This window comes from Camellia sinensis, chromosome 4 (assembly GCF_055761805.1).
Source record: "Camellia sinensis isolate YWXY chromosome 4, ASM5576180v1, whole genome shotgun sequence".
In the NCBI taxonomy this organism is placed as follows: Eukaryota; Viridiplantae; Streptophyta; class Magnoliopsida; order Ericales; family Theaceae; genus Camellia; species Camellia sinensis.
Window position 1 is genome coordinate 182,214,652 of NC_138964.1, and position 11,802 is coordinate 182,226,453.

Sequence of the window (11,802 nt, forward strand, 5' to 3'; positions counted from 1 at the left end):
TGAAACGGCGGCAAAAGAGGGCAATTAATGTGCCTGGAACAGCGAATGCGTCAGACGGCGCATGTAGGCGCGAAATGACTTATAAGCGCATCCAGAGTACGATCCAGTAAGGAGAAAACACGTGGCTAAATGGTTGGGTTGTTATGTATAACAGCTCATACGCATAAAGGAGCTCTTGGAGTTCTTAATCTTTAAGAAGACATATCGGCCTATGGCGATGATCTCGGTCAAGCCGATGTACTGGCAGGAAGGAATGATATAGGTTCCATCACCTCAGAATGTCGAGGTAATAGAACCTAGGGGGCAGTTGTAGGGATATATTTTCTGAGTACCAACACGTGGCTAAGGTGACGCCGACGTGTCAGCCGAGGTGCCACGTGTCCTGGTCATGACGCCAAGGTGATCTCGGCGACGCCAAGATTACCTCCGAAGATATCGGAATCCGAGATAAGCGGATAAGGCACAAGAGTCCTAGAAAGGGGGAAAACTTCAGTTAGGAAAGGATAAGACTCTTAAGGAGTTTATCTCAATCCTATTGGGAGTCCAAGATTAGTAGTAATCCTAAGTCCATTAAGAGCTAGGCTCTTGTTGGGACAAGGATTGAGTTAGCTATAAAAGAGAGGCACCCCCGTGGGTCTAAGGTACGCAATTTATATTCTGAATAGTGAGTTTAGCACTTTTGATTATCTTTGAGAGATGTACTGACTTGATCGTCGAAGTGTCCCCGGGTGGACGAACCACCGCCGGAATCTCTTCTTTCTGTTGCAGGTCAGCCAGGTGTCATCTATTCTGCCAGTTCTCTCCAGCTGATTACTGAGTTGGGTAGTGTAGTCAGAAAATCACCCACACAGGTCATATAAGAAAAAACACAGATACAAATTTTGTTGACCACAATCAAATATTTCATCCACAAGGCCATTATCAAATTTTGTTGATAAGGGCATTATATGGTAGGCTTGTATGTGATCAACCATAAATATTTCAACCACAAGGCCATTATCATATATTATCCAAACTACCTAATAAAGCATGAGAGATTGTCACACTAATAATAAAGGCCAAGGGAGGGGGAAAGACTTGCAGAGAACAGAGAGCATTGCAAACTTTCAGCCATGGATAATATGTGATTTTGGGCTTGTTGTGTTGCTATTTTATAAATAAAAACTCAAAAAAAAAAAAAAAAAAAAAAAAGAGACTTGCAAAGAACAAAGAGCATTGTAGACTTTCAACCATGGATAATATGTGATTTTGGGCTTGTTGTGTTGCTATTTTATAAATAAAAACTCAAAAAAAAAAAAAAAGACTTGCAGAGAACAGAGAGCATTGCAGATTTTCAACCATGGATAATATGTGGTTTTGGGCTTGTTATGTTGCTATTTTATAAATAAAAACTCAAATAGTATGTAGGTCATTGTTGGCTTCAAAATCCAATATATTAAAAGACTAACAATAAAATTTTCAGTGGTTCAAACTCAAAATCACATGACAGATATAGGACAGATTTCATTGCTTTTTCATAAAACAAAATCAAAACTATGAATTAAAAAAACAGAAGAAAAATAAAACTTTTCATTCATTGAAAGAACAGAGAGCATTGCATTCAACTTTGTGAGACATTTTCATTAATCATCACAACACCACCATGAGACAATAGAAGACAGAGCAAAGACAAAGAGAGAGCAAATACCCAGAAATCAAATATAACCCATAAACAAGCAATTCTCTCTTAATCATACAGCCCAGATAGCAGAAAGATTAAGAACCACTGAAATTAGATAAACAAGGAATCAAATACCCAAAACACACTCACAAAACACAGGTTGAGAAGCCATAATTACTAAGAAAACAAGTCCTTAAAAAAAAAATACCCTTCGAATTAATGATATTGAACACACTCACAGAACAAAGGTTGAGAAGAGAAGATCTATCAAAGAGAAGAAGAGAAGAATACCTTCGAATCGATGCTTTGATTGTTTTTTGCCACCACTATCGCAGATCGCCGATCGTCGCTAGCCACTATTGTCGCCGATCGTTGATCGTCGCTAGCTACCATTGTGCCGACCGCCGATCGTCGCTTGCCTCCGTTCAAGTGTGAGAGAGACAGAGAGAGAGAGAGAAAGAGTTGAGAGAGAAAGATAAAGACAAAGACAGACAGTGTTAGGCTAGGGTTACAAAACGTGAAATGAAAAAAAAGGGCAAGACAGAGGGAAAAATGACGGAAATAAGTTAGGGGACGAGCGGGTCGGGTAAACCAATAAAAGTGGCGGGTTACCCGCGAAAATGAAAAATATGGACCCGTATTCGCCCGTCACGTGTCACGCATCCACCCAAAACGTGTCGAGTCGGGTCAGGTCAGGCCGGTGTGTCGGGCTAGCCCATCAGCTGCACATCCCTACCATAGCATCATCTAGCTCGAAATTTTCTCTCGATTCCAACACCACCAAAAAACGGGCCCGCACGCGCCCTTACGTGTCGCCTGACGCTTTGCGTGTCACCCACTTCCGCTGCCACTCGCTCACAGAACCTCACACGCGTATCATGTGTCACTGATGTCAGCTACTCCATGTTGACGTCAGCCCTCAGCCGTTTCTAGCCGCTCCGTCAAACCTAGCTGCTTCTGGCGCCTCTGCTAACTTGTTCCACACCACTTCTGCTATCCTACGCCGCGCCTCCTCCACGCTAACGTGAGATACATCTGCTGACATCAGTCTTCCTCTTGCTAATGTTAGCCCTGCACCTTGTTTGGCCAAAATTTTGTCTATTTTCTGTACCTTTTCTGCTCATTTTGGCTTGGTTCCCACCTATTTTCGACCTTCCGGATTTACTGGTATGCTCTGTTTTTCTAATTTTGGCTCTATGGATCGCTTAGACGCTGCTCATCCTATTTCTGTTATCCTTGATAGCTCAAATTATATTTTGTGGACCCAAGCCATGACTGGCTTTCTCAAGGGCAAGAAATTATAGCGTGTTATTACTGGTGATGTGCCTAAACCAACCCAAGAGATAGAGGAATTTGCAAGCAAATACGCTGACCATTTGGAGGAATGGGACAGTAAAAATTATCAAATCATCACTTAGTTTAGGAATACCTCTGTTACATTTGTTAGCCTTCAGTTCGGCCGTTTTCAACTTGACTTGTTCTCTACACCTGCTAAATTTATTTAGGACTTCCTCAAAGAACGATATCAGACTACTGGTCTTGCTCATTAGTATCAACTTCAGAGCCACCTCCATCGCTTGCGCCAACAACCTGGTCAGTCCATTAATGACTTTCTATCTCAAATCTATTCTATTTAGGATCAACTTGCTCTGTCCGAACCTGTCTGGCCTCATCCTGAGGATGCTTCTCTCTTCATCACTTATCGCAATTAGCAGAGGTTGGTTCAGTTTCTCATGGCCCTCACTCCTCACTTTAAGCCAGTCCGGGCTGTCCTACTACATCGTATGCCTTTATCCTACCTTGAGTAGGCTATATCTGAGCTTCTCTCTAAAGAAACTCATCTTGGTCTATCTTTCACTCCCTCTATGGACTTAGTTTTGGCCACTCCTCAGTCAAGGGGCTCTTCATCCACACAGCGGACTCCTCCGTGCACTTATTATCAGAATTGCAGGCCTCCTTCTACTCATGTTCTGGTTCACTGTTCAGTCAGGTCTTGCCACTATTGCAACAAAATTAGCCATGGACATCTCCAATAAGATTGCTTTCGCAATCCATCTCGCTCATTCTTTACTAGGCCATCTTCTCGTGGCTCTCACTCATGGAGACGTTCACATCATTCCAGGCCTCAGCCTTAGTCTATACCTGCTCATTGTATTGTTGCTGCTACCTCTGAGGGCTTTTCATAGTCTGAACCTTTTAATCCTTTCATCCTTGTCTTCTCTTAGACCGATGTTGAAACTTTGATCAAACAGTTTCTCTTCACCTCTGGTACTTCTCCTGCTATTGCCTTGTCTGTCACCTTAAGTACATCTTCCTGGTATTTTGACTCTGCCTGTTGTAATCATATGACTTCTGACTCTACCATATTTTCCTTCACATCTTCTTCTTTCCATGTTCCTTTCATCTATACTGCTGATGGATCTCTTATGTCAGTGAGTCATATTGGTTCTGTTTCTACATCTCATTTTGTCTTTATCTCATGTTTATCTTACTCCTGCTCTCACTTTAAACCTTATTTCCATTAGTCAGTTATGTGAACATGGTCTCACTATTACCTTTTTTGCTAATGGTTTGTTTAGTGCGGGCCCCTCGGACATGACAGACACTTGGGATTGACCGTAAGCACAGACGTCTCTATGAACTCATCCATCTTCATGTTCTAGCTTCCACTCCATTGGTTGCCTTTACATCTACCTATTCCTTATCCCCTTTTCATCTTTGGCATTGTTGGTTGGGTCATTTATCAGTTAGTCATTTAAAATTTTTAGTTTCTAGTTGTCAGTTAGGATCTGTCTCTTCAGATACTTTGGATTGTTTATCTTGTCAACTTACCAAACAATCAACTTTATCTTTTAATAAAAGTAATTCTGTTTTTAATGCTCCTCTAGATCTTGTGCATTCTGATGTTTGGGGCCCATCCCCTATACCTATCATAGGGAGATCACGTTACTTCGTTATTTTTGTTGATGATTTTTCACGCTACACTTGGATATTTCTTATGAAAAATCATTTTGAACTTAAACAACTTTATTACAATTTTTTAAAAATGGTTCAAACCCAATTTTCCAAAATCATAAAAAAATTTCGTTCTGATAATGCTATGGAATACCGGGATTCTGGATTTTTGGCTTTTCTTCAAGTCATGGTACTCAACCTCATCATTCATGTGTTGGTACATCCCAACAAAATGGACGTGCTGAATGAAAACATTGGCATATTCTTGATACTACTCGAGCTCTTCTCATTTCTTCTTCTTGTCTTGAAATTTTTTTAGGAAAAACTGCACTTACTGCTGTTTACACTATCAATTATGTCCCTACTCCAGTCCTTCATAATCAAACACCCTACGAGTGTTTGTATGGCCATTCCCCCTCTTACACTGCACTAAGGGTTTTTGGATCTGCATGTTTTGTTCTTCTTCAGCCTCATAAACACACCAAGCTATAACTTCGTTCTCGTCTTTGCTGTTTTCTTGGGTATGGCATTGAACATAAAGGGTATCGGTGTTGAGATCTAATTTCTAAACGACTTCATATCTCTTGCCACGTTATTTTTGGGAACATAAAATGTTTTCCTCCTTTCATTTATCTTCTCCAGCTCCTATTCTTCACTTTACTGATTCCTCTATAGGTCTTTTTCCTGATGATCCACCTCTAGAGATACCATTGCTTACTCCTACTCCCGCCAAGTCTGTTCTCTCTGATGGTCTTGCTGAGTCTTCCTCATCCAGCTCGTCCCCTCTTGAGCATGCCCCTACCGGTCGTCCACAACACATCACCCAACCTAATGTTCGTCTTCGGATTGTATTGTTGGTTTAACTGTTTTTCCACTTAGGAGCCTACTACATATCGTGAGGCCAATTCTAACCTTTTTTGGCAGTAAGCTATGACTGCTGAATTGTAGGCATTAGACAAAACTCATAGCTAGACTATTGTTGATCTGATGGATCCAATGAGCGATACAAAACTCATAGCTGGACTATTCGTCTTCCTCCTAGTAAGACTATGATTAGTTGTAAATGGGTTTATAAAATCAAGACTCATTCCGATGGATCCATTGAGCGATACAAAGCTCATCTAGTTGCTCGGGGCTTCACTCAGGAATATGGTATTGATTATGAAGAGACTTTTTGCTCCTGTTACTTGCCTCACTTCTGTCCGTAGTTTGATTGCTATTGTTACTGCTCGTCATTGGGGCCTTTTTCAGATGGATGTGAAAAATGCTTTCCTCAATGGGGATCTTCTTAAGGAGGTTTATATGAAACCCCCTCATGGGTCTCCTGTTCCGACACATAAAGTCTGCAAACTACAACGTGCCTTATATGGCCTCAAGCAGGCTCCACTTGCTTGGTTTGCCAAGTTCAGTGCCACTATTCATGATTTTGGTTTCACCTCCAGCACCTATGACTCTGCCTTATTTATTCGGACGACTGCTTAGGGCACCACTCTTCTTCTTCTTTATGTAGATAATATGATTATTACAGGTGAGGATGAGGCTGGTATTCTTAGCCTTAAACAGTTCCTTAGCCTCCATTTTGAGATGAAGGATCTTGGTTCTCTCCATTATTGCTTAGGTCTTTAAATCTCTCATGACTCAACTGGTTATTATCTCTCTTAGGCCAAATATGCATCCGATCTTCTTGCTCGCGCTGCACTTACAGATTGCAAGATTGCCTCTACTCCGATTGATCCTCAGGCTCGCCTTATTCCACTAGATGGCACTCTTCTCTCTGATGCTATCCTTTATCGGCAATTGGTCGGTGGCCTTATCTATCTTACAGTTACTCGTCCTAATATTGCATATGATGTCCACATTGTTAGTCAGTATATGACGACTTCTCACATGCCACATTACAATGCTCTGCTTTGCTTTCTTCGCTATCTCAAAGGCAATTTGTTTCATGGTCTTCACTATTTCACTATCTCCTCGCTTAAGCTTCATGCCTATTCTAATGCTGATTGGGTTGGAGATCACACTGATCATCGTTCCACTGCTGGGTTTTGCCTCTTCCTAGGAGATTCTATTATTTCTTGGCGCAGCAAGAAATAGACTATCACTGCTCATTCTAGTACTGAGGCTGAATATCGGGCTCTTGCAGATACTACTCAAGAACTTTTGTGGCTCCGCTGGCTTCTTGCCGACATGGGCGTCTCTTCTACTGAAGCTACTTCTCTCTATTGTGATAATCATAGCGCATTCAAATTGCTCATAATCTTCCACGATCGTACTAAACATATTAAGATCGATTGTCATTTTATTCGTCAGCATGTTATTCGTGAAACGGTTCATCTCTATCCCATTATTTCTGCTGATCAACCTACTGATATCTTCACCAAGACTCATCCTCCCGGATGTTTCACTGATTTAGTTTCTAAATTCATGATGGCGGATGTTTTTCTAGCTTGAGTTTACAAAGGACTGTTAGTATGTATATATATATAGTAATATATATAGATTGTGTGGGGATATATTTTCTGAGTACCAACACGTGGCAAGGTGACGCCGACGTGTCAGCCGAGGTTCCACGTGTCTTGGTCGTTGTGCCGAGGTCATCTCGGCTAGGCCGAGGTTGCCTCCGAAGATATCAGAATCCGAGATAAGCGGATAAGGGGTAAGAATCCTAGAATGAAGAGGGAACTCAACTTGGATATGGACAAGAGTCCTAGATTGGGAGAAGACTTCAGTTTGTATTAAGATAAGACTCTTAGAGAGTTTATCCTAATCCCACTGGGAGTCCCAGATTAGCAGTAATCCTAAGTCCATTAGGGCAAGGCTCCTATTGGGACTAGAATTGTATTGGCTATAAAAGAAAGGCACCCCCATGGGTCTAAGGTATGTTTTTGATACTCAAGCTTGTGAGTTTAGTACTTGATTTATCTTTGAGAGATATACTAACTTGATCGTCGGAGTGCCCCCGGGTGGTCGAAACCACCGCGGGATTCTTATATTTCTGTTGCAGGTCAGTCAGGTGCCATCTATTCTGCCAGTGCTCTCCAGCTGGTTACTAAGCGAGCAGTGTGGTCAGAAAATCACCCACACAATTTGGCGCCGTCTGTGGGAAAAAAAGAAGAATAGATGGCCAATGACGGACAGAAGGATCAGATTAGAGACAATGCTCTTACTGGGAGTGGAAGACCTATCGATTTCGACGTTGAAGGGGACAATAGCAACACAGACACTCGTGACCAGAGTCACGAAGTGAAAGAAGCCGGCCAGGAAGGTGACGCACCAAAAACAACAGATCAAAGAAACGAAGATGACCTCCAGGTATGGAAGGATAGATACCTGCGGAGGAACAAAGACCCTTCCAGAAGGGATGCAAAGACAGGGGGCATGAACGCTCCCAAGAAGATAACATTCAAGTATAGAAGAGCTCAAACTGAGTGAGTAGATCCAAGATTCCAAAAGATAAGATCTCAGGACCTGAGTCCGAGAAGAGAAGAGCACAATGAGCATATCTCAGATCCCAGAAGATAAAAAGAAAACACACAAGATCAGACTAAAGTTGGCCAGAATTGAGAAGTATGCTAGGGCCGAGGAAGACATGCCAAGAACAAAGGCGTCGGAACAAGAAAAGAGAAACGGCTCACCGATGCGAGGCCGAAAATCAAACTCAGGTTGGAGTCAAGTAAGATCAATAGAGAAACCAAGGCCGACAACCTCGGCTTGAATTCAACCTCGGCGACAAGGTCGAAGCTACATGTATGATGAGAACCCAAGTGGATTTTAAATTCACACTGGGGGGGGCAGAGAGAAGAAGAATGCGTTTACCACTTGTTGAAATTTGTAGCAATTTACAAGTTGGTTAAACCAATATGATACTTAATCGAAGTTAAGCCGAAATAATGCTTAACCGAAGTTAAGCCCAGATAATGTTTAACCGAAGTTAAACCGAGATGATGCTTAATCGAAGTTAAGCCGAAGATGATGTTTAACCAAAGTTAAACCGAGATGATGCTTAACCGAAGTTAAGCCGAGATAATGCTTAACCGAAGTTAAGCCGAAGATGATGTTTAACTGAAGTTAAGCCGAGATAACGCTTAACAGAAGTTAAGCCGAAGATGATGTTTAACCGAAATTAAACCGAGATAATGCTTAACCGAAGTTAAGCCGAAGATGATGCTTAACCGAAGTTAAGCCGAGATAATGCTTAACCGAAGTTAAGCCGAAGATGATGTTTAACCGAAGTTAAACCGAGATGATGCTTAACCAAAGTTAAGCCGAAGATGATGTTTAACTGAAGTTAAACTGAGATGATTCCTTATCTTCACTTGTTGAAATTTGTAGCAATTTACAAGTTGGAGTTAAGTTGATTCCTTATCTTCACTTGTTGAAATTTGTAGCAATTTACAAGTCGAAGTTAAGCCGAGATTATTCCTTAATTCACTTGTTGAAATTGTAGCAATTTACAAGTTGGAGTTAAGCTGGTTCCTTATCTTCACTTGTTGAAATTTGTAGCAATTTACAAGTCGAAGTTAAGCCGAGATTATTCCTTAATTCACTTGTTGAAATTTGTAGCAATTTACAAGTTGGAGTTAAACTGGTTCCTTATCTTCACTTGTTGAAATTTGTAGCAATTTACAAGTTGAAGTTAAGCCGAGATGACTGTTTCTCTTCACTTGTTGAAATTTGTAGCAATTTATGAGTTGAAGCAAAGCCGAGGTTATTGCTAAACACTTGTAGCAATCTACAGGTTGGTTAAACCAAAGAGGATGCTTAACACTTGTTGAAATTTATAGCAATTTACAAGATAACGTTAAGCTGACATATGATCATTTGTTGAAATTTGCAGCAATTTACAGGTTGAGGGAAAAGCTAAGTATGTTGTTTAAACACTTGTTGAAACTTGAGAAAAAGTTTGCAAAATTAACATTGAGTAGTATATGTTTCACACTTGTTAGAATTTATGAAAAGTTTGCAGGTCAGTATCTTGCCGAAGTAAAAGTTTTGTAGCTATTATACCCGAGGTATGTAACCTCGAGAAGATTGCACAAAGGAGGCAAAGTATAAAAGGCATACAAAATATTCTAAGTATAGAATCATGCAAGAGCAGTTAGAAGAAGATCAAAACAGAATTCGTCGTGATTGACACGCCTTCACCTCATCTTGGGAAGGCCATAGTTGCATGCAATGGGGGCAGTTCCCTCAACGTTGCATCAACTATTGCGGTTCCCCACAGAACATGGGATTGAAGAAGTCAGAGGAGACCAACTGCAGGCAAAGAATTGTTCCACGGCAGCAATGAAAACTACCTGCAAACATTCGGGAACAAGGGAAGGCAGAGATTGAAGACGAGGACATGGAGGTCCTAGATGATGTCGGCAAGGAGCCAACCGAAAAGAGTGAAGAGACACTGAAGAAAATCCTCGTCCAAGAGGGTGACGAAGAGCGCTTCTTTCTTCTCGGCTTAGGCTTAGCCGAAGAAGAAGAAAGAGAATTGAAAACAAAACTACTCGGCATCAATGGCAGGATATAAAAGACAGTTGAGAAAACTTCTCAACAGCCTTCTCAGCCTCGACCTCCTGAAGAGTTTGATCAAGGCTCTTCTCGGCGATTGACACCTCGAAGTTTGAAGGCAAAGATTGAAAGCAAGAATCTGGAAAAAGACACAGAAAATAGAAACATGAATGTAATTCGTGATCAAGAATTATGATAAAGCTATCAAGAAATCAAGACAAAAAGATTACACAAGTATGTCAAGCCAAGAACAGTGGTAGAAATCAACAGATGTGTGAACAGTGTGTATTCAAGAAGATGATTTGGAAATAACGGGTAAAACAAGCAATGATGATTAACAATGAAGCAGAGCTTCTTGGAAAGTAACAAGAAATAAAACCATGAGGAACGGCGGCTTACCAGAAAGAGGGAAGCCGGAATGAGGATCGCCGAAGTCTGACGACAATGACAGAATAACGTAAGCTTCACCGGAGGAGAAGAACGAAAATAATTGCAGAGCTTGAAAGTTTGGAACAAATGACTGATTTAAGCAAAAGAGCTAGAAAGAGAAGAAGCCAGAGGATTAAATGAAAAAAGAGAAAAATAGTCAAGAAGACGACAAAGTTCAAGAATAAAGCCAAGTGCACAGGCACTAAGTAAGTATGTGAAGAACAAGAAAGTAATGACCCAGACATGATGCTAGCAACAGAAAGCGGATATGACAAGGACAGTGCCAGGCATTCAAACAATTCAAAACTTGAAAACAGACGAAAATAGAAGGCAACAGATGGCAAGTAAACAGATTCAGAAGAGTTATGAAAGATTGAGCTTAATAGCAAGTAAATAGTTTATGAACCTACCAAGTAAAATGAACGCCGATATGAAAATCGCCGGAGTCAAATAGATGACTGGAAATCGGGAACTCACCAGAGAGTGTGAGTGGAGCAGTTGCAAAACTCTTGGAGTTTACGAATTAATGGAACTAGAATCTCGGCTAGGAGGTGCGATTTCAAGCAGCTTGGAAAGCATGAAACTTGATTCTTGACACCAGTGGACAGTAAAGTCCAGAGAACTTTGAGGTCGGCGAGTTTGATCTCGGACAGAGGGGCACAGATGAACGAACAGTATAGCTTCCATCACCTCAGAATGCCGAGGTAATAGAACCTAGGGGGCAGTTGTGGAGATATATTTTCTGAGTACCAACACGTGGCAAGGTGACGCCGACGTGTCAGCCGAGGTTCCACGTGTCTTGGTCGTTGTGCCGAGGTCATCTCGGCTAGGCCGAGGTTGCCTCCGAAGATATCAGAATCCGAGATAAGCGGATAAGGGGTAAGAATCCTAGAATGAAGAGGGAACTCAACTTGGATATGGACAAGAGTCCTAGATTGGGAGAAGACTTTAGTTTGTATTAAGATAAGACTCTTAGAGAGTTTATCCTAATCCCACTGGGAGTCCCAGATTAGCAGTAATCCTAAGTCCATTAGGGTCAGGCTCCTATTGGGACTAGGATTGTATTGGCTATAAAAGAAAGACACCCCCATGGGTCTAAGGTATGTTTTTGATACTCAAGCTTGTGAGTTTAGTACTTGATTTATCTTTGAGAGATATACTAACTTGATCGTCGGAGTGCCCCGGGTGGTCGAAACCACCGTGGGATTCTTATATTTCTGTTGCGGGTTAGTCAGGTGCCATCTATTCTGCCAGTG